This window comes from Mirounga leonina, unplaced genomic scaffold (genome assembly GCF_011800145.1).
Source record: "Mirounga leonina isolate KUSES-001 unplaced genomic scaffold, KU_Mleo_1.0 Mir_454, whole genome shotgun sequence".
NCBI lineage: Eukaryota > Metazoa > Chordata > Mammalia > Carnivora > Phocidae > Mirounga > Mirounga leonina.
Genome location: NW_023270763.1, coordinates 103,618 through 127,752, shown reverse-complemented (window position 1 = coordinate 127,752; position 24,135 = coordinate 103,618). Strand labels below are relative to the sequence as shown.

The 24,135-nt window shown below is 53.3% G+C and overlaps 1 long non-coding RNA gene across 8 annotated transcripts in view; it reads left to right on the top strand.

The window, feature by feature from the left end:
- LOC117999261 overlaps window positions 1-17,793 on the top strand; it is a 21,288-nt gene extending 3,495 nt beyond the window's left edge. For 4 of the 8 annotated variants that reach the window (XR_004676243.1, XR_004676245.1, XR_004676239.1 and 1 more), the window contains 2 exons: window positions 2,121-2,288; window positions 4,699-5,358. This is a non-coding gene — a long non-coding RNA (uncharacterized LOC117999261). Of the gene's footprint in view, window positions 1-2,120; window positions 2,289-4,698; window positions 5,359-9,095; window positions 9,196-13,450; window positions 14,880-16,075 lie in introns of those variants that run through there. The other 4 variants (XR_004676240.1, XR_004676241.1, XR_004676238.1 and 1 more) reach the window with 4 other exon arrangements.
- The last annotated feature ends 6,342 nt before the right edge of the window (window positions 17,794-24,135 follow it).

Here is a 24,135-nt window from a genome sequence, read left to right as displayed (position 1 = left end):
GCATATACACATTCGTGCAGAAACACATGCATACGTGATCTGCAGTCTGTTCATTGAACACAACGCAGTTTAATAAAAACAAGAGCTAAGCTTTAAAAATATTTCTACCTGGAAATTAATACCACAAATAAAAACTCGTATATATAATTTGGAGGTCATCAAGGAAACCAGAAGGGAAATTACACACTATTTAAAAATGAAAGCAAATGAGAACAGCACCCATTAAAATGTTCAGGAGGCCACCAAAGGGGCGCTCAGAGGGCAGTTGGGGTGATGACCCCACTCACTAGAACACAATAATGACCACATGTACGTGAACTGAGTTTTCAGTCCAAGAAACTAAAAGAAGAGCAATTTTAAAAATCCCAAATAAAGAAGGGACGAATTAACGCAGAACAAACCAAAAGCAAATGCATTAGAAAGTAAGCAGTGCTGGAGGTGGCTAAGAAGATGGAAAAGGCCAGTGGGAGAGCCAGTGAGCGGTGAGGCCAGAGTGAGGGACAGAAGGGCATGCAGATGAGGGCTCTGGAGTGAGGCGCAGGGCTGGGAGGGGGACAGGCTTGAAAGTCCCTGATGAGATGGTGCCACGATATCAGCTTGATGATGCAAACCAAAGAGGTGTTTTTAAAGAAAAGTTCAAACAAAGGTCTAGAAAATGGGGCTAGACCAATCATCGTAGGAGAAGTTGAAAAATGATCAAATATTTATCCCTAAACACAGAAGTCAGGCCCGTGTTGCCTGACCTTTATCAGACACTTGAGGAACAGACACCTGGCATGTTACAGAAATCGCTCCAAAGTGGAAGAAAAGGGTGGAGAGTCACTGGCCATTTCAGACAATCCTGACGCTGGTGTCCCCCAGACAAGGCCATCCCACCTCTAAGCAGCGAGCACTCCACTCTGTTCACTTCACAGATGAAGGAGAAAATCCTCTGATCATTCGATAGGTGCTGAAAATCCACTTTGTAAAATTCAGCACTTAGCAGTGTTAAAATGCCCGGCAAACCACAAAGAGTAGGAAAATTGCGTCTCTTTGACTGGGGTGCCTGTGGAACTTGCTGCTCCATCCCACTCACCAGAGGTTTGTTATAAACACTCCGTTCAATGAAGAAGTGCTTCTGAAACATACATGTGGCCATGTCCTCATGGGCTTGGGACTTCCAGGCTCCTTTTTCCCCCATCTCCCCTGCTCCAGCCCTAATATCCCAACCACGAGCAGATCCCAGTCCCCTCCTACCACCACTGCTCCTTCTCTGCCACCCTCATTGGGCAGTCCAATTGCCTGGCTCCTGCACCTGGAGACACGAGCTCAGTCCCGGGACCCCTGTCTCCATGCACCCCTGGTGTCTCCTCCAGTCCCACTAAATGTCATCGGTGCACTCCCACCCCATGTCTGCAGAACGAATGCCCAACTGGCTTTTTCCACTTGGATTACCGGTGAAAATCTCAAACCCAGCATGCCCAAGACCAAAATCTGCCCTCAGCCCCCAGCCGTCCCCCACCACCCCAACACTCCTACTGGTCAGATATTTGCCTGGGCCGAGAAATCTTGGGATCATCCCGGACATAAATCCTGTTAATGCAGTTTTCAAAACATGTCCTTACCATCTCCACTGCTGATTGAAACCGGCGTCCATTGCCTGGACTGTTGGGACATCCTCTTCCCTGGTTTTCCTGGCTTTCGTCCTTGCCCTGCCCTCCCCGCCCCCACTGCATGCTGCACAGGACATCAGAGCGATCTTATTAAGACAAATAGAACAGGTCAGTTTTCGCCCAAAGTCCTTCAGTTACTCTCCATCCAAAGCACTGCCCATGACCTGCAAGGCCATCCAGGACCTGCCTCTACCCCACTCTCTGACTTGTCTTATACTGCTCTCTCTTCTACTTCCTAGATAAGCAGGTATATACCCCAGGGCTTTTGCATGTGCTGTTGAAGGATTCTTTGCCCAGATGTCTGTGGGCTTGCTCCCTCATTTCTTTTAGATCTTCATGCCCTTACTTGCCACCCCTCACCCTGCTTCCTTGTTCTGCCTGTTGCCACCTGACATCATTTATATGAGGTCTGAATTTCCATTTCCATGCCATAGGTTTAGTCACATCACTTTATTTTCATCCACCTAGGAAGGAGCATGATGAAAAGTTTCACTGTGTGTCCACATCCCTGCTCTGAGCCAGGCAGGGCCAGACCCGAGCTTCCCACCACCGTCTACAGAAGGAAGCAACTCAACTCAGCAAGGCATTCTTGAGAGGCCATGACAATACCTTGTGTCTACTGAATTGTGGAGGAAAGTGAGTTTGCAGTCATAATCGTATATGATAAAACGATGCCCTAGAATTTATAAAATAATCACACTTTCTTTGATGGAAAACAGAGGGAATGTAGAGATTCATGGGGCAGGAGGCAGGGCGCACACACCAGTCTTCGCTGCAGGGGCAGAGTGGCTCATAATTCAGATACTCAATATGTAGTTCTTAAAAACCAGTTGTTGGAGTATTACAGGTTACAAGTATAAAAATGTTCTCGCTGACAGTTAACCAAACTGCCCTCAGCAGACTCACTTGGTGTCATTGAAGCAAAAAGCAGCTGTAATTCCTAACCACAAGGCAAACCAGCATCAAAGGACCAGTCTGAGACTGCGCCTCCCAGCGAGGACCCAAGTTCACATGCAGGCGGCGGCCCAGGGCTTTTCCCCCAGCTCCTTGGAAGGGCACACGTTCTAGTCCCAGGAGATTCTCATGGTGTGTCACCCTTTGGTCATGGGAAACATGCTTAGTGACCAGTAGGATGCTAGCGGGTAACACATGGTCCTGTGGAGAATCCCAGAGTCCACATTGTCAGCCCCTGAAGAAGGGAAGGAAGGAAGACGTGTTTGAGGATCTGGGATGATTCTGTTGGGAAAACCCTGGTAGGTCAATGGGGCCGGGACCAGGCTGACGTCTGCTGTGGCCAAAGTGAACCCTGCTCCTAGAGGTCACCACATCTGGCCTTAGGGGTGAGAGGGAGTCCTTACCCTGCAGACACTGGCCTTTGAAAATAAGGGGACAGACCCCCATGGGGGCCATATCACCAGTCCAGATGGGACCCCAGATGGGACCCCTGGAAGGATAGAGGAGCTGCTGGTGGGGCCAGCCGACGGCCACCAATAGTGGCCACATAGCGAATCACCCTTACAAAGTACAGGTACTGTGACTACTCTTTATAAGGAAGCGGAGGCCTGCAGAGTCCCACACTGCCCTCCCACAGCTGCATATGCACTGGGGCTGGGGACTGAGCCCCAGGACAGGGTGGTTGGAGGGGGACTGTGGGCACAGCTGGTGCCAGGGGGTAGAGCAGGAAGCCCTGCAGACCTGGGTCCAGCTTGGTCCATCCCTCGCTGGCAAAGTGATGGTGAGCATGTGGATGCATTTCTGGGGCCTCGGTTTCCCTGCTGCGAAAGGGATGTTTGTGGCAAGGATTCAATTGGCAGCTGTCTTGGAAGCGCCTGGCGCCGGGCACACATCGCTGGTGCTCAGAGTTCCCCGTTCCCATGTGGGTCAGTCATACACTTGGAACCACTCTTCTTTGCCCTGGTGGGTCAGTAGGGGCAGGGCTCTGGGTCAGATTAGCCAGCTCTGTATCCAGCTGCGGTCGCGTCGCCCTCAGGAGGCGCACAACATTGCTTGGATTTCTGAGCCTGGCTTCTGCCCTGAGCGACCGTGGATGGGAGTACCCTTCCTCCTCCCAGGGCTGCGGGAAGGGTGCTGGATGGTAGAATCCACGTGTCCAAGTGGGGAGCCAGCGCTCTAAGTGGCCAGGGTTCGTAGCACAGAAAATTCTCAGGAAACACGAGTGGCTGCCTCCGGCTCTCTGTTCTGGATGAAGACTTTCAGCTGAGTGCACCCATGTGGGAGCCACAAGGAAGCCCACGCAGGGTTCTCGGTTCCACAGAGGCTCGGGCCTCACGGAAAGCAGACGGGTAGACACAGAGTCCTAGGAATCTGGGGGTGTGAGATCTCTACTGCCCGGAGAGCTTAGGAGGCTCCCATGAGGGGCCTTGTGAACAGGCAGATGAAGAAGTTGACTGGCACCTGGGCAGAGTGTGCAGACAGGTAGGGGCTCTCCCAGAAGCTCTTGTGCAGCTTTCGTGGGTCCCAGGCTGGCTGGATGCTGTTGCTGGATTGGCCCAGCTCTGGTCCTCGGCAGGCAGCACAGACATTACAAGGCAGATGCCTCCAGATCCCGACTGCAAGGCACTTGGGGCGCTGCTTTGGGACCACCGATTCTTCTGCGGCCATTGCCCCTGCTAAGGGGAGGGTCTGGGGGAGGACGGGGACAGAGCAATTGAACGTGTTATCAGTTAGATTGTCTCCTTCCTCTCAACAATTGAGGACATCACTCCGATGTCCATCTGTGTTTCCTAACCTGAATGTAGAAAGCCAAAATTGATAGAACTTGCAAAACATTCTTATCTCCAAGTTGCCAGTGACATCATTCTGTCTTTTCCTGGGTCAAGGGGAATAATTTTAGAAAGAGGCATTTTGTGAAATTAAAAGGCATTCATCAAACATTATTTTATGCATAATGTAATCTACGGGTTTGCCGATTAGAGATGAAATTGCAGATATTAGAAAACTAAGTTCTGATATTTGGAGGCAAAGGCAAGATTCAAGTGAGAAACTAAATTACAGCAAAACTTATACAGAGCCCTCGATTTTCCAGGTCTGGAGCACAAGTCTCAAGCTGATACCCTGCCCGGTGTGGGGATGTCGAGTTCTCCCTGGGGGAGCAGTTGTGTGAAGAGGAGCTTTGACCCCCATGGCCAGTGCTAACAACCTCCTCAGCCAAATCATGAAAGTTCCAAGTCTCCTCTGTTTGTTGGGTGCAAGCCCCAGGTGGGCCCCGAGCAGGTTCCGGCAGGCCCCTCCTCCTGAGGCTCCCTGTCCTCTGCACACTTCAGGCTCTGCCCCGGGCATGTGGTCAGAAGAGTCCCCTACAGCCCTTGCCAGGGAGGATGCCTGCCCTCGTCCAACCCAGACAAAACCTGCTGTTCTTGCGTTACCATAGAAACAGTTTCAGGACAAGGCTGAGCTCCTCCTCCCTGGTAACTTGGAGATCCCAAAGACAGCCAGCATTCCCCCCAGGCCCCTGCGTGCCGATGCATCTGATGGCAAAGGGCGCGGCACATGAGCACACGCAGCCACTTGTCACCCAGGGGACAGGATCCTGTGCTCCCAGGACTGTGGAACACGTTCTAGATGCTTTACTGCTGTTAATGGGGGGGAAGGGTTGCTGCTGAAGAGGGGCATCAGACACTGAGCCTGGTAATCTTTTGGGGTATAAAATTACTGCACACAGATAAATCCTAGAAACAGCTGCCTAGAATATTGTTTATATTGGAAAGTATGCTTTGAGGTCATTACTCAGGATTTTATAGGCCATTTCTTGGCTGAGCCCCAGGATGGCTTATGGCTTTGCAAAAAAGGCAACGTCGCAGTTTATGAATGACAGATGGCTTTTATCACACCTCTGCATTATCGCTTATGGTAATAGGGCCGTGGCGAGGCCCTGTGGCCGTGGGCACCTGAGGGGGTGCCGCGGGCACAGCCTGCAGGTCTGGCCTTGAGTAGGGGCCCCTGGACCATACCGACTGAGGTTCATTTCCCACTCTGTTTTCCTGCCGGTCACATCACTGCAGCAAAAGCAACTGTTGGTGCCCCTGTATCTGGGCACAGCCCTGGCTCAGGCCAGTCTCCACAGGGATTGGTTGCCCCCCACCCTGAGGGCCCCGCACCGAAGCCTTTGTCCTTTCTCCTCCATCCTCTGCCCCATGGCCATCTGCGTGGACCTCCCTGGCCAACCTGTTCTCTTTTCCAGAAGACAAAAATCAGTGTTTGTTAAGCTCCTCCAATTCAGACCTGTGTCTAGTGGCCAAGACCAAAAACCCCATTCTCCTCCGTCTCTCCCCTGGGCCCCTGCTGGATGGGTGCCTGTCTCCCAGGGATCCCGTAACTGTGGCTCAGATCTGCTCCTGAGCCTCCTGGCACTGCAACAGGATTTAAAAAGATTTCTCAGTCCAGGGAAATCACTGCATTTGGTCCAAAGAGGAATGATTTGAATACCCCAAAATTCAGCTTCCATCTCCTCAATCAAAGGCTTAAAGGAGAGCTCAGCCCCCTGAGAGGGGCCAGCTTCCAGGGCCCACACTATACTGCTGGGTTGAGGAATAGAGAAAAAGACTCAGGAGCCTCAGCCAGGGCGAGCGAGGCAGGACAAGCTGCAGGATGAAGATGATCTAGAAGCAGGGAGGTAGACGGACTGCAGTAGAAATGGGAATTGGGACAGATGTGTGGGGGGTGTCCAGAAGCTTCTTGAAGGGGTCTCACTTGGGGGCCAAGCCCATGTCCCTGGCACCCAGGCTGGAGGACGGCCAAGGGTTGAGGTAGCTCACTTTCCTTTAGAGCACTTTTGTTACGTGGGTCTCAGGGTCAACACCCCAGGGACCCCTACTGGCATGCCACCCTGAACTTCCCAGACTGCCCTCCCCACCCCGTGGCCAGGTGACATCTCTTCCATCCCTCTGAGCAGAGCCTGCTCCAGGCTGCTGTCCCCCAGATGGGATCTGACCATGGTCCATGCTGGTGCCCTCAGGGCAGTCTTTATTTTCTCCTGGGAGCCAAGGAGGAGTCTTGGACAAGCTGGGGGGACATGGGGTACCCTTTAGAAAGCCCCTATCCCCAGCCCTCGGGGGCCCCGGGGATGCCCAGACTGCCTTTGACCCCTCCCTGGAAAATGCAGCCTCTTTCATGGTCTGTCTCCCCCACCCACTACTCACTCTTCAGTGTGGCTGGCCCCTCCTTTGAGAATACAGGTGCAAAGACTTTAACGTTCTCAGAGACCTTGGCAATTTGGACTATGCAGATGGTAAAATGCGAAGTGGAGATGCAGGAGCCAAAGGGTGGAAGCATCCTGGATGCCCACAGGGCTCCACAGCAGAGCTGACCCCTGCGGGTCCAGGTGCTCTCCTCCAGTGTTGGGTTCTCCTGTCCTGCCAACATACCTCACTCTGCAGATGGGCTTAGGGGAGCCCCAGGATTAGTGAGGTGTGGCTGCCCAGGGATCTGGAATTGCTCTGGCCGGATTTGGGGCTTGGGGAAGGCAACAGCACTGCAGGGGCAGCAGAGGCTCAGGTGTGACCTGGGGGTATGCATTCCTGACTTCCTGAGAGGTGGCCACTGGACTCTGGCCTTTAGGATCTCCCCACCCCGCCACCAGGGAGACACCAGAGGGGGAGGAACAGCACCTCCCCCACAGGCACGGGGTCAAGCCTGCACCATGGACCCAATCCTGCTTGCTGAACCAGGGACAAAGTTAGTAAGTTAGAGGAAACCCTGAGAATCCCAGATTGGAGGTTCAATTCCTGTGGAGTAAGGACTAAGAGAGCCGCTCTAGGGGCGCCTGGGTGGCTCAGTCGGTTAAGCGTCTGCCTTCGGCTCGGGTCATGATCCCGGGGTCCTGGGATCGAGCCCCGCATCGGGCTCCCTGCTCCGCGGGAAGCCTGCTTCTCCCTCCCGCCCTCCCCCTGCTTGTGTTCCCTCTCTCGCTGTGTCTCTCTCTGTCAAATAAAAAAAAAATCTTTAAAAAAAAAGAGAGCCGCTCTATCCTGGCAGCAGGGAGTGCCAGCCAAGGACTGGGCCTCAGCAAGACTTACCAGCCAACCGTCAGCTCTGGGGAGCCCAGTGGGGAGACTCAGGGCAGAGAGTGCAGCTGAGTATCTGGGCAGGCCCACACGCACACATGGACACGCACCTCTGCATGTGCAGACACATGCATCTGCGCTCATGTGACACCTATAGGTGCATACAGCCATGCTCACACACAGGCAAACGTGTGGTGCACATGTGTGTGCACCCTCAGATACACACATGCATATGTGCTCTGTACCTGGGCGCGTGTGCATTATGTGCACATGTGTGTGCACACGCGTGTGTATAAATTCGTGCACGCACACACACACACACACACCCTCCCCACTTCAGCAGCAAACACACTGTGACTCTTGAAACACAAACCCAGGGAGGCAGGATGGCGGGGAATACCCATGCCAAAGTGTCCTCTTGGTCACAGCAGACAGGCACAATCAGTCATCATCCCCTAGCTCCTGGGATTGATCCAGGTTTGTAAAAGGCAAAAAGTGAACCATGCCCACCTCATCTCCAAAATACACGCATGCACTCACTCTGGCCAGGGTTCCCCACCTGCCCTCCTATGTGGACCCACATCCATATGCCCTTCTCCACACCACAGTTTGCAAGAAAGTCCTTTGGTTTGTTTCTCACTGAATGTCTCCCTGTCTCAGCACCTTAAGGCAGAGGTACAACTGTGAGCTTTGAGCAGTGGCCTGGATTTTAAAAAAGGAGCTCTAAATCTGTGTAGACTTAAGTCCTGGATGGGGACAGCATCTCAGCTCAGTTCCAGGTGCTGTGGGTGGTGGATGCCAGCTTCTCTGAAGATCCCCTGCCTCTCTCTATGGCTCCTGGGGGGGGTGTGGGGGCTCCTCTTGTCTGGGAGGGGTGACAGATTGGGGCAAGGGGCAGCCATGTGTGCAAGGCGAGAGTGGAAAGAAGCTGGTGTTCTGAATCCTCCTGGGTAGGAGATGCCAAGGGCCCTTCCAGATGCAAACTCTCCCTTACCTACAAGACATGCCAGGCCTGCAGTAGCCAGATCCTGGGGTCCCGCCACCTCCTGGGCCCTGCCCTACACAGCCTTTGTGTGGGACATCCGGGAGGCTGGCTCTTGTTTCGATGGCACACAGCCTCGCAAGGGTGTTCGAGGATCTCTAGCCTCCACAGTCCCTTTGCAGGGGGGCAGGTCGGCTCAAGGGAACAAGAATATGGGGGGGGGGTGTCATTCCTGGCACACAGCCAGATGTCTGGTGGGGCCTCGCTGGCTTCTGGCCAGCACAGGTGGCATGATGACTCAGAGCACCTGGGACAAGCTCCTCCCAGCACTACCAGGCACCTAAAACAGAGCAGGCAAAGCTACTGGGCCTAAAGCACCTTTCCAGTTCTCCCCCCACCCCCACGAAAAAGCAGGCAGAAAACTTTCTCTCTCTCTAGGCCAAGGATAAATTAGCTAAGGACACATGCAGCGCGACCATCATCTATCATCATGAGCCGGGAAGGATACTGGGAACCTGTCCTGGCCTCGTGACTCAAGGTCAGAAGCTTCTGCCTTCCCTCATTATTTCTATTTTTAACAATTGCGTTCAGGCCTCTTGCAAAAATAGCAAGAGGTGAGAACATTTCAAGTGCTAGCATGCCCCTCTTTGTCAGAAAACCACAGGGATGCAGGAAAAACTGGCCAGGATTTGGGTAGCATGGGGGTGAGTCCTCCACCGCCAGAGCTGAAATGACCTCAGTGATGCTGTGGTCCATCTGCTCACAGCACAAGTGGGTAAACTGAGGCCAGCAGGCAGGTGCCCAAAGTCAGTCAGGGAGTGAGCCCAGGTTCTGGGGGTCTGATGGGCAGGGGAGCGGTGAGAATAGGCAGTCCCCCGCAGGTCCCCAACTGCACAGAGGGGTGTCTCCCAGGCAGCCCTGAGACCTCGGAGGCTGCACACCCGTCACCGTCCTGTCGCAGGAAATTAGGACGAGCCCTTTTGGGAGATGCCAAGGGATGAAGAATGCACTCTTCTGTGCACGTGCGCACACACCTATGTGCATGTACACACGTGTGTATGCAGGCGTGCATGCATGTATATTCGAGGGCACACGTGTGTTGGTGTGTGTGTGTCTGTGCACAGGCCTGGGGATGGGGCTTCTCTGCAAGGATCGAGAGGCCCCAGCCCTACCCAGAAGGGTGGGCATTGGCGCCTTTCCTGGAGCAGCTACGTTGAGGTGAGTAAGCCCCAGGCGCAGCAACCCAGCCTCGCCTCTTGGAGCCTTAGGGCGGTGGGTCCAAGGCGGCTAAGCCCAGGGAGCCTGCCCTGGCACACCCCAGCGTCCACACCCCACTTCTCTTCCCCTCTCCAGCTCCAGTGCATCATCTGGCTTCAGGCCCTTGGAAGGAGAACAGAGGAGATGCTGTGAGCAGACAGTAGGCAAAACCTCTGGTGGTCCCCAGACCCGCCCGCTCCCCGCGCCTTTGGCTACACTGTGGCCTCCCAGCCCTGACCCTTAGAAACAGTCCTCTGGGGCGGACGGTGGCCTTGCCCTTACATGGAGGCCTTTGATTGACCCTCTGGTCCACACACCCCTTTGTTAACTGGACAGGCATCTCTGAGTGCCCGCAAGGTGCCAGGAGAGTGGATAGGTGTCCCCAGTCTGATGGGGAAGAGGGGCATGCTGACATGTATCTCATGTCATGCTCCCAATCGCCCGGCCAGGAAGGACAGGGGATAAATGCATGGGCTGGGGAGGCTGGTGGCTGACATGTATTGAGCTCCTACTGTGTGCTGGCTCTGTGGGACTCACTTATCCCCTCACACCAGCCTGACAGGGGAGGTGGGGAGCGCTCAGGCTCTGCTTACAGAATGAAGCCAGGGCTGAGTAGCCCAGAGGAAGTGTCTCCAATGCTGCCTCTGTCTGGGATCAAGGTACCATCCGAATGTGGCTCCTGACGGGGGTCTTGGAGCGGGAGGGGGGTGCCCCGTCAGGATTCCCCCTGCAGGCCTCCGGTCCGGGAAGACAGACCAGCCCCAACCCCGGCCTGGCCACAGCTTGGCCTCTGGAGGAGGTTATGCCTCATGCTGAAAGTTCAGTGCCTCCGTGGGAGCCCCAGGGCCCTGGAGATGCTGCCCTCAGTTCCCTGGGCGTGGGTCTCTATCAGCAGCTCACCACAGGATGGGGGCTTCGCCAGAGGGAGCAAGCCGAGGGTGAAGGGGGGAGAGAGAAAGGCACAGGAGGTACAGCCTTTACCACCTAATTTCGAGGAAGAGCCAGCCATCGTTGGAAGCAAGTCCCTGGGTCCTGGCCATGCAAAGGGGAGGGGCTGCACTTGTGCCTGGGAGGAGTTCATAAAACACAGGCGTGAGAGCAAAGGGGAGGGGATCCATCCGAGCCCAGAGCCTGTTCTAGGGCCTGTCACTTGGCTCCGTCCTGAGGGATCCCGCCCTGCAGATTGGCACCACCTTTTTGAAAAGCTGGACCCATAAAGCTCTTCATAACCACTGACCCCACAAAGAAATGACTCAACTGAAGAAACAAGCAAACAAACACATAACAGTAGCAACAAAAAGGCAAACTTCCCTTCTTAAAGATATATGTGGCATTACCTGTTGAAGGATATATATCAGGGGAAAAAGAGTATTTCAGCGTTCGAGGGATGGAAGGTGAATTTGACTTAGGGGATTATTGGAATATGATGCAATTGTTTACAATAATAGTTTTCAAAATGACTTAGATCTTGAGAAAATAGTGCCGATTATATGTTAAAGCAGTATTATATGTGCACTAAGACAGAAACCACTTAAAATGTCTCCACATACTAAACATGCTATTTGATGTGAGCAAATGTAAAAAAAAAAAAAAAAAAAAGGTAGAGTAACAGACTTCAGGGTGTGTGTTTTTCTCACATTCCTCCTTAACAAGAAGATACGGGTTTTGTGAACACAGAGACGGGGGCCTGGGGTGCGGGACCCTGACTGGCAGGAGGGCAGCACAGCCAGGTCTGAGCAGGGAAGCTGACAGTGGGCGTTGGGGCCTCGGGGAAAGAGGTGGGAGCCAGTCCTGGGGAGGAAGGCCCAGCCTCTGGGGGATCCTCTCATGAGGATTTATCATAATTCAAGAAACAAAGATCAATGATGTTAACATTCTCTCAAAATGATGATGGAGAAACTAATTACTGAGAAAAAAATTTTAAGATAATGGAAAATAAGATGTGTGCATATAAGTATTTTTACCTCTTAATCAATTGTGATTAGGAAAGCCAGTGCCTTGAGCTGTTGTCTGGTGACAAGATGCATAGCCTCATTCCATCGGCCTGGCCATTACTTAACCAGGGGCTTGATGGCAAGAAACACATCACCCACTGGTTCATTTTATGGCTCATTGAACAAGCATAGCAGACCCCCATTACTGCTTTTTGGCATTAAGGAGATTTTGAAACGTATGCTCTGCTAATGATGCTGGAATTAGCAAAGGTCAGAGTGAACGTTAATGGAATTCTTAGAACATTAATGGAATTCTTATCCGCACAGAGTAAGTGGCCCATTTCCTCCTCCTGGTAATGGTGTGGGTGCTATTAAAAGCCAGGCTGGAGCCCACACAATGAGGAAATTGCAGCCCTCTACAGGAGGCATCTGATGACTGCCTAATACACAGGTTCCCCCCACACAGCCTGGGTGCTCTGGGGGAAGGGGCGGCTGGAGCAGCGAGGGGACAGGCACACCTATTCTCTTGGGCATCAGGAGAAGGCTGGACTGACTTAAGGGTTCTTGCTTTCAACAAGGCTCCATTTAAAGACTTCACAGGCAGGGTCTCCCCCTAAGGCAGGGGGCTACTCAAGTCTATTTTCCCTTTGAAATAATCCTCTGGATTGTTAAAGTGTTTTAGATTCAGTGATCTTATATTCTGTTTTTAATGGATTTTTAAATAAAAGCAGATAAAACATCACAACGGAGTTACTAGGGGGTTGCCAAGGGTGGGGGCTCCGAACCCCCCCAGGCCTCTCCTCACCCCCTTCTGGTGGTGCCAGGGATGCCCCTACACCTCTGCAGGATCTAAGGGACCCATTAGAGACCCCAACCTCGCCGGGTGCCAGCCATGCCTTCACATTGGGCACACCTGTCTGACGACATGGGCAGTCGCTCCAAGTGGACCCTGCTGTGGGAGGGCTGGCTGGTCGGGCCTTGAGCACTTTCTCTGGCAAGACAGGCCGATAACGGACAATGTGTGGCCTGGCCAGGCCACGACACAGGACCAGGAGCTCCCACCCACACGTTGGCAGCAACCAGACTCTGGAGACTTGCCTTGGACTCTGGGAAGGAGCAGAGCCTAGTCTCTCCAAGGCAGGGCGGCAAGGCCCAGCACATATGGGCACCAAATGTAGATGCCCCCAGAAGAGCCGTCTTGGCAGCTGCCTCACCTTGACCTCAGTGCCTGGGTGGGGGCAGGCTCTCTCAGTCTATGGTTGTTTAACTTCCTGTTTGGTCAGGAGGCATAATTCCAGAGAGATTCTTGAGGACTCTTGGGGATGCGGTGGGCTCTAAATGTTGCAGCGTTGCTTCTGTGGGCTGGGCTTGCCAAGCTGGATCCAGAGAGGGACTGTCTCATGTCATGCTCCCAATCACCCAGCCAGGAAGGACTATTCTGCCCATTCTAAGAATGAGCAGACAGAGGCTTGGGGAAACTAAGATGGCTTTTCCAGGGTCATACGGCGGGTATGCGTCAGAGCCTGGACTGTGTTGTTACCCAGGATAGAATCAAGCATACAGTAAGTGCTCATAAATGCCGATTCTGTTTTCCCTCCTCAGCATCAGTGGATGTAGATATTGTTTCTCTACCTGACCTGGTCCCTGAGAGGGGGAACTCTCTGTCCTCAGGGCTGGCAGAGTCTGGTGAGTGGCTGGGATGGGACCCAAACTCCTGAGTGTGGTCCCCTTCACCTGGGCTCTGATTCCTGCCCAGGAGCAGAACAGCCTCTGACCCCTGGGCAGGTGCCCAATGGGAAGATCCCTTGACCACTGAAACCCACTTTCCCCACCCTCCCTCCTACACAGAGTCGGGCAGGTGTGAAGCCTCAGGGTAGGAGTCCCCAGACCACCTACTCCATGCCTTTCTGTTAGAACTTCCCCCTCCCCCGCCCAGGGACTGGAACTCAGCACCCTCCCACGGGACCTTCCTCCCAGCGTGTCTGCCAGGAGGGCTGGAGCTCAGGATGAGGCCCTCCCCAAACACACTTTGCTGATTTAACCCAGCCTGAAGGGTTAGTAGAACATTTCCAGGTGGAGATGGAAGGAGACGTGGTATCTGTCAGCACAAATGTGTAGAAGTGCCGAGCTGGGGCTGATGCTGGGGTTGGTAGAATACGTTGTGCAGGACCCTGGAGCTAGTGGGGGCTCAAGGGGCTCTGCATTGCCTCAGGGAGTCTGAACTCAACCTTGGAGGCAGAGATCTGGGAACGCAGGGTCTCATGCAGGGTGTGTTCACCAACACCCCAGCTGCTCCGTGGACACGACTGCAACAGGCACGGAGGCGAGGCTCACAGCTGCCCAGGCCAGGGCACCACTCCTGCCCTTGGCCTCCACGGCAGGACCTGTCTTTCAGTGGGAGTTTGGTGGGTGTGATGTCAGCAGCCCTGCAACGTGCTTGAGGGGTTGGGTTTCTCTTCTTGAGCTTCTGCTGCCACCACCGACCCAGAAGAATGAGAGACACATAGAGCAGACCCAGACCCAAGCACACGCCCGCACCCCCGAACTCATGCTAACCCGCAGACCTGTGAGGAAGCGTTCCGTGCTCTTTCGCAGAAGCTGCTCAATGTGGCATTATTGCCTCCACAGCCTGTAGAGAGGAATTCTCCAGTGCATGCCAAATTAGAGGCCAGCACACCCCCCGTCCCCACCTCCTCAACCACTCACCCTGTGAGCCTCAGCCTGCCCCCCAGCACAGGCCAGGTCTCTGCGACGTCTGCTGGTCTTGTCAGCCACTCAGGGCTCGTGCGGGGCCTGTGGGCTTCACTCGTGGCCACGCTGAGGGGTGCTCCTGCAGAGCTGCGGACCGCAGGACCGGGGGGGGGGTGACAACCAAGGCCATGGGGAGGCACTCTACGACTTGTTCCTTCTGCCCACCCTGGCTCTGGGCTCCAGGCCAGGACGTGTCCACCTGCCCCACAGGCCTGGTGCAAGGGCGGCCAGTCACAGAGACCCCATGGATCTGGTCCACATGGTCCGACTGCCGGGACCAGGGAAGTGTCCAACCCTACTGGTGTTTGCAGTGCAGTTGGGAGTGAAGCGCTGCCCCGTGGGGTTGCTGCTGGTGGACAGCAAACTCGCCATGTCTCCTGCCTGCAGCCCATGTCCCTGACTCTGGGGGGTGGGAGCCCCTGCTTGGGGTGCTGCTGATGGGCAGGCCAGCACTGAGTGAGCAAACTCCCCACGTCTCCTGCCTTCAGCCCATGTCCTGTGAGAGGGTGGGTCAGAGGTGGAGGGCAGATGGGGGCGGGGGGTCCTAAGAGGCATGTGGCAAATGGCCAGAAGCAATATCTCTAGTCCCTTAGAGGGGGGGCTCTGTCTGGGGCACAAGGTTGTCCAGCCGTAGGATGAACCTCCAGACAACTGCTGTCTATGTGTGCTCAGGCTCCAGAGCCTAGAGTCCTCCACAAATTAACCTTACAGCTGGGAGAACATCATCATCTCTAATGGCGGGGAGGCAGAGGGAGCACAGCTTCCTCTAAGAAAACCTGCTGTCGGAACCCAGTTAGGTTCAATTAGGCTAAGAGCTGATTGCTCAGTTCGCTGAGGAGCTGGTGGTTCACCCAGCTTTGCCTTGGAGCCCTGGCTCCCAGGATCCCATGAATCGAAGGCATTGTAAATGAGGGGCGCATGTCATCCAAGAAACCCCAGTCCCCATTGGCAACAGTGTCTGTTCAGAGCACACAGCAAGGGTCCTTGCAAACGGCTCAGGCCTCGTGGGAAGGTGCCCACGAGGGTGGCAGTGCAGTGAGAACATTGGGCCCGTGACAGATTCACTCCCTGAGCCCCGGGAATCTGCCTCCCAGAGGGTTGAGGTGCCTGCTGATGAAACCCAGTGCTGGGGGGGCCCGAGCTGGCCCACGGGGATGGCCCCCAGCAGGCACTGCTGCCAACGGAGGCCATGCCTCCTCGCTCCCGTAGGGGTGGTTCGAAGCTCTCCTATTCCCGCATCCTGTGGACCGTCCCTCCGGACCCTCCTCCAAGGTGGGTGTTAGCTCCTTGGGTGGCTGGCCAACAGAAGCAGCAGCGGGGAGGAATGCCTTTGAAAATGCTTCCGGCAGGAAACATTCAGACACTTTAAGTATACACCTCGTATCGAACTAAATGACTACTTTGCTGCCCTTGATAACTATGATTTCTTTACCTTCCTGTAAACAGGGACCTGGGCTTTTTATTTTTACTTTGCAGAATACAAGATTGCTCAACGAATCCTTCTCCAGCGGCTGCCAGTGCAACCTCTCCAGCAGGCTTCAGGAGAAAGAGCAACACATCCCCTCGTGGGAGGTCTCTGCCTCCACACCCCGACGCCCACCCCCAAATCCAGCAGGGACTAGACGCCCGCTGAGGAGCCAGTAGAACAGAATGGGGTGTGGGAGTCTTTGCTCCAGCACCTCCCATTCAGACCCATGAGTCCTGGGAGTGCCAGTGCCCTGCAGACCTGTGAATGTGGCCAGGCCCGTCACGGGGCCCGAGGGCTCCGAGGGAGCGGCAATCCCTCCCATTCTCCTGTGCGGAGAACATGCGGTGCTGAGAACAGCTGTGGCCTTTGCAGCCCGGGGTGAGCTCTGCCGGGACACTGTTTCTTCTGTCCCTGCCACCTGGCGGGGCCTGGGGGCACCTCGTGGGGGCAGCTCCTGGCTGAGCCTGGCCCATCAGAGCCCCTGGTCTCTCTGGGCACACGCCTGGTCCAGGCTGAGACCATCTCCCAGGCTGATGTGAACACACGTCTGGGGACAGAGGTCACCAGCTCCAAGGGTGACACAAGCCCGGGGCTGCCTTGCCGCCCTCTGCGAGGGGCTTCCTGAGTGAGGCGGATGCACAGGGAGGGCCCAGGGTCATGGTTTGGAGATCTAGGAGGTTTTTCAATGACCCAAGCTAATAGAATGATTATGTTGTAACCTGTATTTTGTCTGGTTTGGTTTGGCTTTGATCTTTGTTACTGCCTGAGTCACCCAGTTAGAACAGGTGCAGCCTCCCCGACCTCCAGCGACCTTTGTCACTACTCAGATGCTGTGGCTCTCAAGCTCGAACACATTGGGGTTCACTGAATGGGCTTGTTCGATGGAGGGGGCAGGCAGGGCCAAGGAGTGTAGATCTTCCACAAACGTCCCATCTCAGCAAGGATAAAATCTACTATGTGACATTGGCCATTCTGGCCCCCACGTGTATAATCTCTAGGAAGGCATTCTCATCAGATCTGCACTGACGAAGGAGCTCGCTGCCCCATCAGCCTCCCCACCAGCTCCGAGGCAGCTCTGTGTGGGCCATGTTGGCACCCCTCCAGCCCCTCTGGGACTGCACTCAGGTGCTCCTGTGTGGGAAGCCCAGGTGACAGTTCTGAGGCCGAGGGCCACCCCGGCACTGTCCTCGGGCTGTGACAGATCTCAGCCCCCACAGGCAGGTGGGAGTCCTGCTCTGGCAACTGAGTGGGGACCCAGGAGAAAAACATTATTCTGCAGATATTCCTTTCCTCTTCCCTTTGATCCCCTCAAGTCTGCGTTTCATCATGTACATCGTGTGCATTTCTGTGAGGGGCCTCCGATGGGCCCAGTTGAGATGAGAATGGGTGTCAGAAGCAGGCCATCCCATAATGAAGGAGGTCTGTTGAGACCTGAAAATTTGCTGAAAGTGAACAGCTTTGATGATCAAAACTTTGCCGTTAGAATTCATATTTCATAGGCTCTTCCTGAATAAAAGGGCAACAAATAATTTAGGTTTAATTGTTTGCCAACAGCTGAGTAACACAGCCCAACTGCACGTTAGCAGAAGGAGCAAGATGGTGGGAAGTGCCTTCTGTCGGATTCCCATGCCGAAAGCACAATTTGATAAAGGATTTCAGAGTCCTCAGTTTAAATACATTTTAAATTTTTTTAATTTTATTTTTTTTTGAGAGAGAGAGGAGGGGCAGAGGGAGAGGGAGAGCATCTTAAAAGCAGACTCCATGCCCAGTGCAGAGCCTCACGTGGGGTTTGATCTCACGACCCTGAGATCATGACCTGAGCCGAAGCCAAGAGTCGGACGCTTAACTGACTGAGCCACCCAGGTGGCCCTAAACACATTTTTTAAAAGTCATAGACCAGGTTGGTGGCTGGGCTCAGAAGGGGTAACCCTAACCCTTCTCCCTACAGGTGGATGTGTTCACCAACCTGGAAGTGCTCCAAACACTATACTATTGGGGTTTTTATGGAGGCTCAGCATGCAGGCATGATCAATTATTCACTCCATTTCCCTCTCTGGAGAATAGGGCATGGGGCTGAAAGTCCCAAGCTTCTGATTAAGGTTTGGTCTTTCTGGTGACTATTCAGGACCCACCAAAAGCCACCTCATTGGAATAAAAAAAAATGTTCCGATAACCCAGGAAATTCAAAGGAGCTCTGTGCTGGGAACTGGGGTCAAAGTCCAAATACCAGAACAAAAGATGCTCCTGGCACCATCACTTAGGAAAGTACGAAGTTTTTAGGAGCTCTGGCTAGGAGCTGGACATGAAGACCAAACCATATATATATATTTTTAAAGATTTTATTTATTTGAGAGAGAGAGAGAATGAGAGAGAGAGAGAGCATGAGGAGGGGAGGGTCAGAGGGAGAAGCAGACTCCCCGCCGAGCAGGGAGCCCTACGCGGGACTCGATCCCGGGACTCCAGGATCATGACCCGAGCCGAAGGCAGTCGCTCAACCAACTGAGCCACCCAGGCGCCCCAAACCATATATTTTTTATTATGTTACAACATCACAACCAATATCGATCCTTCCTTTCTTCTTAGTGACAGTTCTCCCACCTGAATTGCTGATGCATTTTCCAGACTCCCTTGCAGTCAGTGCAGGTGGGTAACTAGGTTGGGGATGATGGTGTATAAGCAGGAATGGTGTCTGAGAGCTTCTGGAGACCCCCTTGAAGACAGGGCGTGACCAGACGTGAAGGCTGGAGCTCCGGCAGCCACTGTGGAGGGAGAACAGAAGCCACACACAGTGGGATGGAAGAATTCCTGCTCGCTGGTAGCCCCACTGCAAATTTCATGCAAGCAGGGAATGCCAACCTCCAGGCTTCCTTCACCAGAAAGAGAATGCATTTCGGACTTATTTTAACCAGTGTTATTTTGGCTTTCTGTTTATGTAGCTGAACCAAATCATAGGGAATAATAAACACCAGTGGCCACCTCTGCGATTATTACAGGGCCATCTCCCCTACAGTATAACATTGCTCAGAACCTGTATCAGCATCCTCCTTCATGTCCCAGTTTTTGTGGTGGCCCTTAGTCCCCAGGCTGCTGTCCAAGGAGAACTGCTGATCACTCTGACCGCACTGCTTTGATATTCAGGATGCACCTCTCCCATGTTCCAGGAAATCCACAGTACCTGTTTTTGGTTCTGACTCAATGTACCCTGACTTTGTCCATCCTTCAATCACAAGCACCCCTCCCCCACCTAGTAAATGTGAAGTCCCACCTTTCTGATTTTGTCCGTTTAGCAAAATCAGTGGAGCAACATGGTTCCACACCTGGCTGCTCACCTGCTGGAATCAGGTAAGCCCTGGGCTGTGCTCACCAGGTAAGATCTCCTGGACCAGGGTTTTCTGCCCTGCAGACCCTGCCCTCCCTTCACAGGCCTTCCTTTTGTGCTGCTTGTCATGCTGAGGTTTGAACAGAAACAGAACCAGGGGGCAGCAGTAGCCAGAGGAACCTGCAAGAGGGACATGCGTTGCTGCCACCTGCCCACGGGCTGGGGTTAGGCACACTCCTCACATGAGGCATCTCATTATGTTGCACCTCTTGATGGCCCCCTGAAGTGGGTGTGATTACCCCTGCCTAAGGTCGTGCAGCAGGTGCATGGCATATCTGTCCTGTCCCAAGTCCATTCTCTTAATCACTGCTCTATGCAACCAGCCTTTGGATCCTGGTAGAGTCTGTGCCCAGGGGGTGCTGTACACTCACAGGCACTGGTAACTTCCGTGCCCTCTGATGGCCTGTGTCACTTGCCCGCAGGGCCCTGAGCTCCATGTGAGCTGAGCCCTGGCCAGCCTGGTCACCGGCACTTGGCTCCCAAATGCACAGCCATGCTGCTGCCCAAGAAAAACATGTCCTGCATAGAAGGCAGGTCCGGAACTCTCCAGAGCACTGGCTGCAGGACACGAAGGAAAAAGAACCGGAAGGCTACTGAGGAAATCCATGTTTTCGGCTAACCTCTTTTGGAAAAACGCCAGGCAATCTTTCTCGACCTTCTGTGTCACAACAATTAAGCAGCTGGTTTATGAACCATTAAGCTGACTGTGCTCATTGATGATATTTTAGGTTCTGTTGAAATTTAAGCTGGTTCATCTTTCATAATCATCCAACAATGGGTCATCCATCACGTTTACAGCTTCAGAAGAGAGCAGCAAGTGTCCCATCCTGCAACGTCTCCCAAAATGTTTATTTTTTCCGTAATTACAGCCTGAAAGCATGGCTGCCTGTGTGGATGGTGGAGAGTTGGTGGGGAAAGCTCCTGCAGCTGCTGATAGGACTCCAACGGGGCCATACAGGCTGCCTCCTTACTCCAAGGAAAAGCCACAAGCGATCAGGAGGCCCCACTGTGCACAGCTGTGCAGTCTCCTGGGCTAGTCCCAAGAGGAGGCTGCCTGTGGCTAGTGGCCTGTAGGGACTGTCACTAGCTGCACAGACTTACCCTGACTATCTCCCCCGCTCTTTACATCTTTGGGATTACCCTGGGCATTGTGAGTTGCACCCATGTCACAAACACAATCCCTGTGTATTCTGGGGGGTGGGAGGCTCCATTCAGAAGCAGCCTGGGCAAATACTCCTGCCCCACAAAACCCTGGAAGTCCTTCATCTCTACTCTGGGGGTGTGAACAGCCCAGCCTGGTCTCGGCATTTGCAGAAGTAACCCTCGCCACCCACACTGGGTCATGGGCAGGGACTAGTGGCGTGCCCCTAGGACCAGCCTTCTGCCCCCTCAGGAGTGCCCATGAACCAGTGTTTCCCTAGATGTCTCCAGAAAGACCAGACCACTAGGGTGCAAGCGGTAAGCCCAGTTGGCACTTCTCAGCTCCTGCCGCAGCAACCTCTCAGCTCCCTTGTGAATGCAGATGTGGAGCAGAGCAGGTCCCAGACCAGAAGAGCAGGGCTGTGGGAAGGAAGGGATGGCTCAGGGATGGCAGTAGCCACAGGCCGGGGTCCTGGAGATTCTGGATGGTGAGGGAAGGGATGGGGTCACCGGAAAGAACCAGCCTCCTAGAGACTGCTGAGAAGGAGACTGTGATATGTTGACCTTATTTAATCTCTTGTACCAAAAAAGAACAACAATTATAATTTTGAGAGATAAAGTTATTGCTGTAAAGAAATTTAATTGTGGCATTATTTTAAAGAAAAAATGGCTCATATGGAAAAAGTATTTGGCCTTAGCGCTGGCAATGTTTCCTTCCCACTGGCTCAGGCTCATGCTTCTGGGCCTGCAGAGGGGCGGGGGGGACTGCTATACTGGGCCCTAAACACACTACCACACAGACACCCGAGACCTAGAGAGACTTAATTATGGTTATGGAACAAAAGAGACATCTTATCAGCTTTGCAATATAAAAACAGCCATCTGAGGGGAGCTGGAGAGGCAGAGGGCCAGGCAGGGCACCAAGATCTTCATGTTGTCGGGGACGGACAGGACAGGCCGACTGCTCCTAGATGTGTGGGGATCAGCTAGCACAGCCCAGTTCTCCTGGGAGGCCCTGTTGCTGTCCCGCTGCAGATATGTGTTCACGCCTGTCTTGTTTTCAGATGCTCTCTCTTGGCCCTGGGAGCCATCCCTCTGGTTTGTTAGCATCTTCTCTGTGCCCTTATTTGCCAAGGCCTGCTTCTAATGTGCACTGGAGAACAGCTTTTCTCCATTATAATCCATTTATCCCGAAGCTCTTAGGTAGCTTTATGAATATTGGTTTACAATATTAGCCAGAGCTCCCCCCCCCAAAAAAATAGCCAGAGAATTACTGATAAAATAGAAACTATTTCCCAAAGAAATTTCATCTAAAAATATAGCAGTTTCCACTCTCACCTCATTGTAGGAGAGTGCACTGGAGGAAAAACTGGGACTTGCATCCAGGTGACAGTCATTTCTAATGCCTCTTCTGTGTTATTCCCAGGAATTACTCAAAAATAGGAAAAAAATCTGTGACAATAGAGGGGTTGTCTAAAAAGAAATGTGCATATGAACAGGTCTTTCCAGCTAGGCAAAACCAATTTTCTGCACAAATAATTCAGAGGAACCAGGATAAAAGCTATACTGATGATGAGGGAACTCAGGACCAAGCCATCTGGGCTTGACATTGTTGCTGATGGATCTTTAAAAGATCGTGCTAGCGGCGCCTGGGTGGCTCAGTCGGTTAAGTGGCTGCCTTCGGCTCAGGTCATGATCCCAGGGTCCTGGGATCGAGCCCCGTGTCGGGCTCCCTGCTCGGGGGGAAGCCTGCTTCTCCCTCTCCCACTCCCCCTGCTTGTGTTCTTTCTCTAGTTCTCTGTCAGTTAAATAAATAAATAAAATCTTAAAAAAAAAAAATCGTGCTAGCGGATTCTGTGAGCTGTCTCATCTATGTCTCTCATTATTCCCTTGATCTCTAAAGTGCTTTCAACTCCCCAGAATTGAGTGTGGGGCTTCTGGAAGGGCTGTGGAGGCAGTTCAGTGACTGGGCCTTCCCACCCAGGGCTACTTTATGTGACCCCATTAGAGTGGCCGATGAGGAACAGATCCTGTCCGTGCCACATGCGCTTGATCTCATTCTTCATGGGTAACAGAGAAAATTGCATAATGGCATTATTAAGTAACCCAGAATTACAATTAATTCTAATTAGCCAATAAAATCTTAGTGCACTAAAATCTTGATGAACCAGGACAGAGATAGCCAGAATTGCCATGTTGTATTCCATTTTTAAGAGAAAGAGACAGATCAAGCAGAAATATAATCTAAAACCAAATCATAATAGAAATTCCAGGCAACATTCTGGGACGGATAACATATCTATGTTGGTCTAATATTGCTCTTATCTGTAATGCAGGACACATTCAAATTTGCCTATGGGGACTTTGCTTTGGCTGCCTGGCCCCCTTCAATCTGCCAGGTCCAAGTCGCTCTCCCCCTCCCCACCCTGGAGGTGCCAGGTCCCCTGCCTTCCTCCTGGAGGTCCTCCGTCCCAGCCTACATTTCAGCCTGGGCCTAAACTGCTCGTTCTCATTCCAAGCACTGGGTTGCAGCCTGGCCGTGATTCTCTGGCCTTTGTTTTCATTGTCTTGTACTAATACATCATTCTTGCATATACTGTGGTTAGGACAAGACATACCTCCCACCCCCTCCTCATCCCAATACCCAAGCATCCCATAGTCACAGCCCCCAAATCTCAAGATATACAAGTGGTGAGATGGGTGGGCACCTCAGGGGGCGTGGGGTGTGAAGTAGCTCTGGGGCACCTTCAAGGTGGGCAAACTCTGAACAGGAGGAGTCTCTGCAGCCCCACCCAGGCCATCTCCCAACCAAAGGGAAAAGGAGGCATCACTCTGACCCCTCAGCCCCAGACTGCACAGAGTCTGTTTGGCCATGGCACATACCTTCTCTCCCCATTATTGTGCAGGTTAACTTAGCATCCCCCCCCACCCCCGATTGACACTGGCCCTTCTGTACCCCACACAGGGCCATGCTCTCTGGCTTTTCTGACCCAGCCTCTCCTACCCACTTCCTGGACTGTGAATCATCATGCATCCACGAGGGCCATCAAAGAAAGGCTGCCCTTTGGAGGGCAAGGTCTCAGAGCTGGGGTTGGAGCAAAGGTTGTGAGGACTTACTCTGGCCAAGCAGGCATCCCTGGGACACCCCTAGTTCACACCCCAGGACCAGCTTCCCCATCTATAAGTGGAACTTTCCCACAGTCCCTTCTGGTGCTGAGCATGTTAGTGAACTTGCCCTGAGGGGTCTCCGCCCACTCCCCAGGTTCCTGACCCCACAAAGTCCAGGAGGGGCTCCTGGCGCTGAGACCCCCTGGGAGAAACGACCCCCCCCAGCTAACAATACAAAGACCCCACAAGGCAGCAAGGACCTTCCTTGGCCTCGGGTTTTTAGAACCTAAATGAGCCAAGATGGTCAGTGGTACGGAGGCCACCAGGAGGACATTAAAGTGACCCGTCATAAATATGTTCAAAAAAGAGCATTAGTGTGGGGCACCTGGGTGGTGCAGTAGGTTAAGCATCTGACTTAATTTCAGCTCCGGTCATGATCTC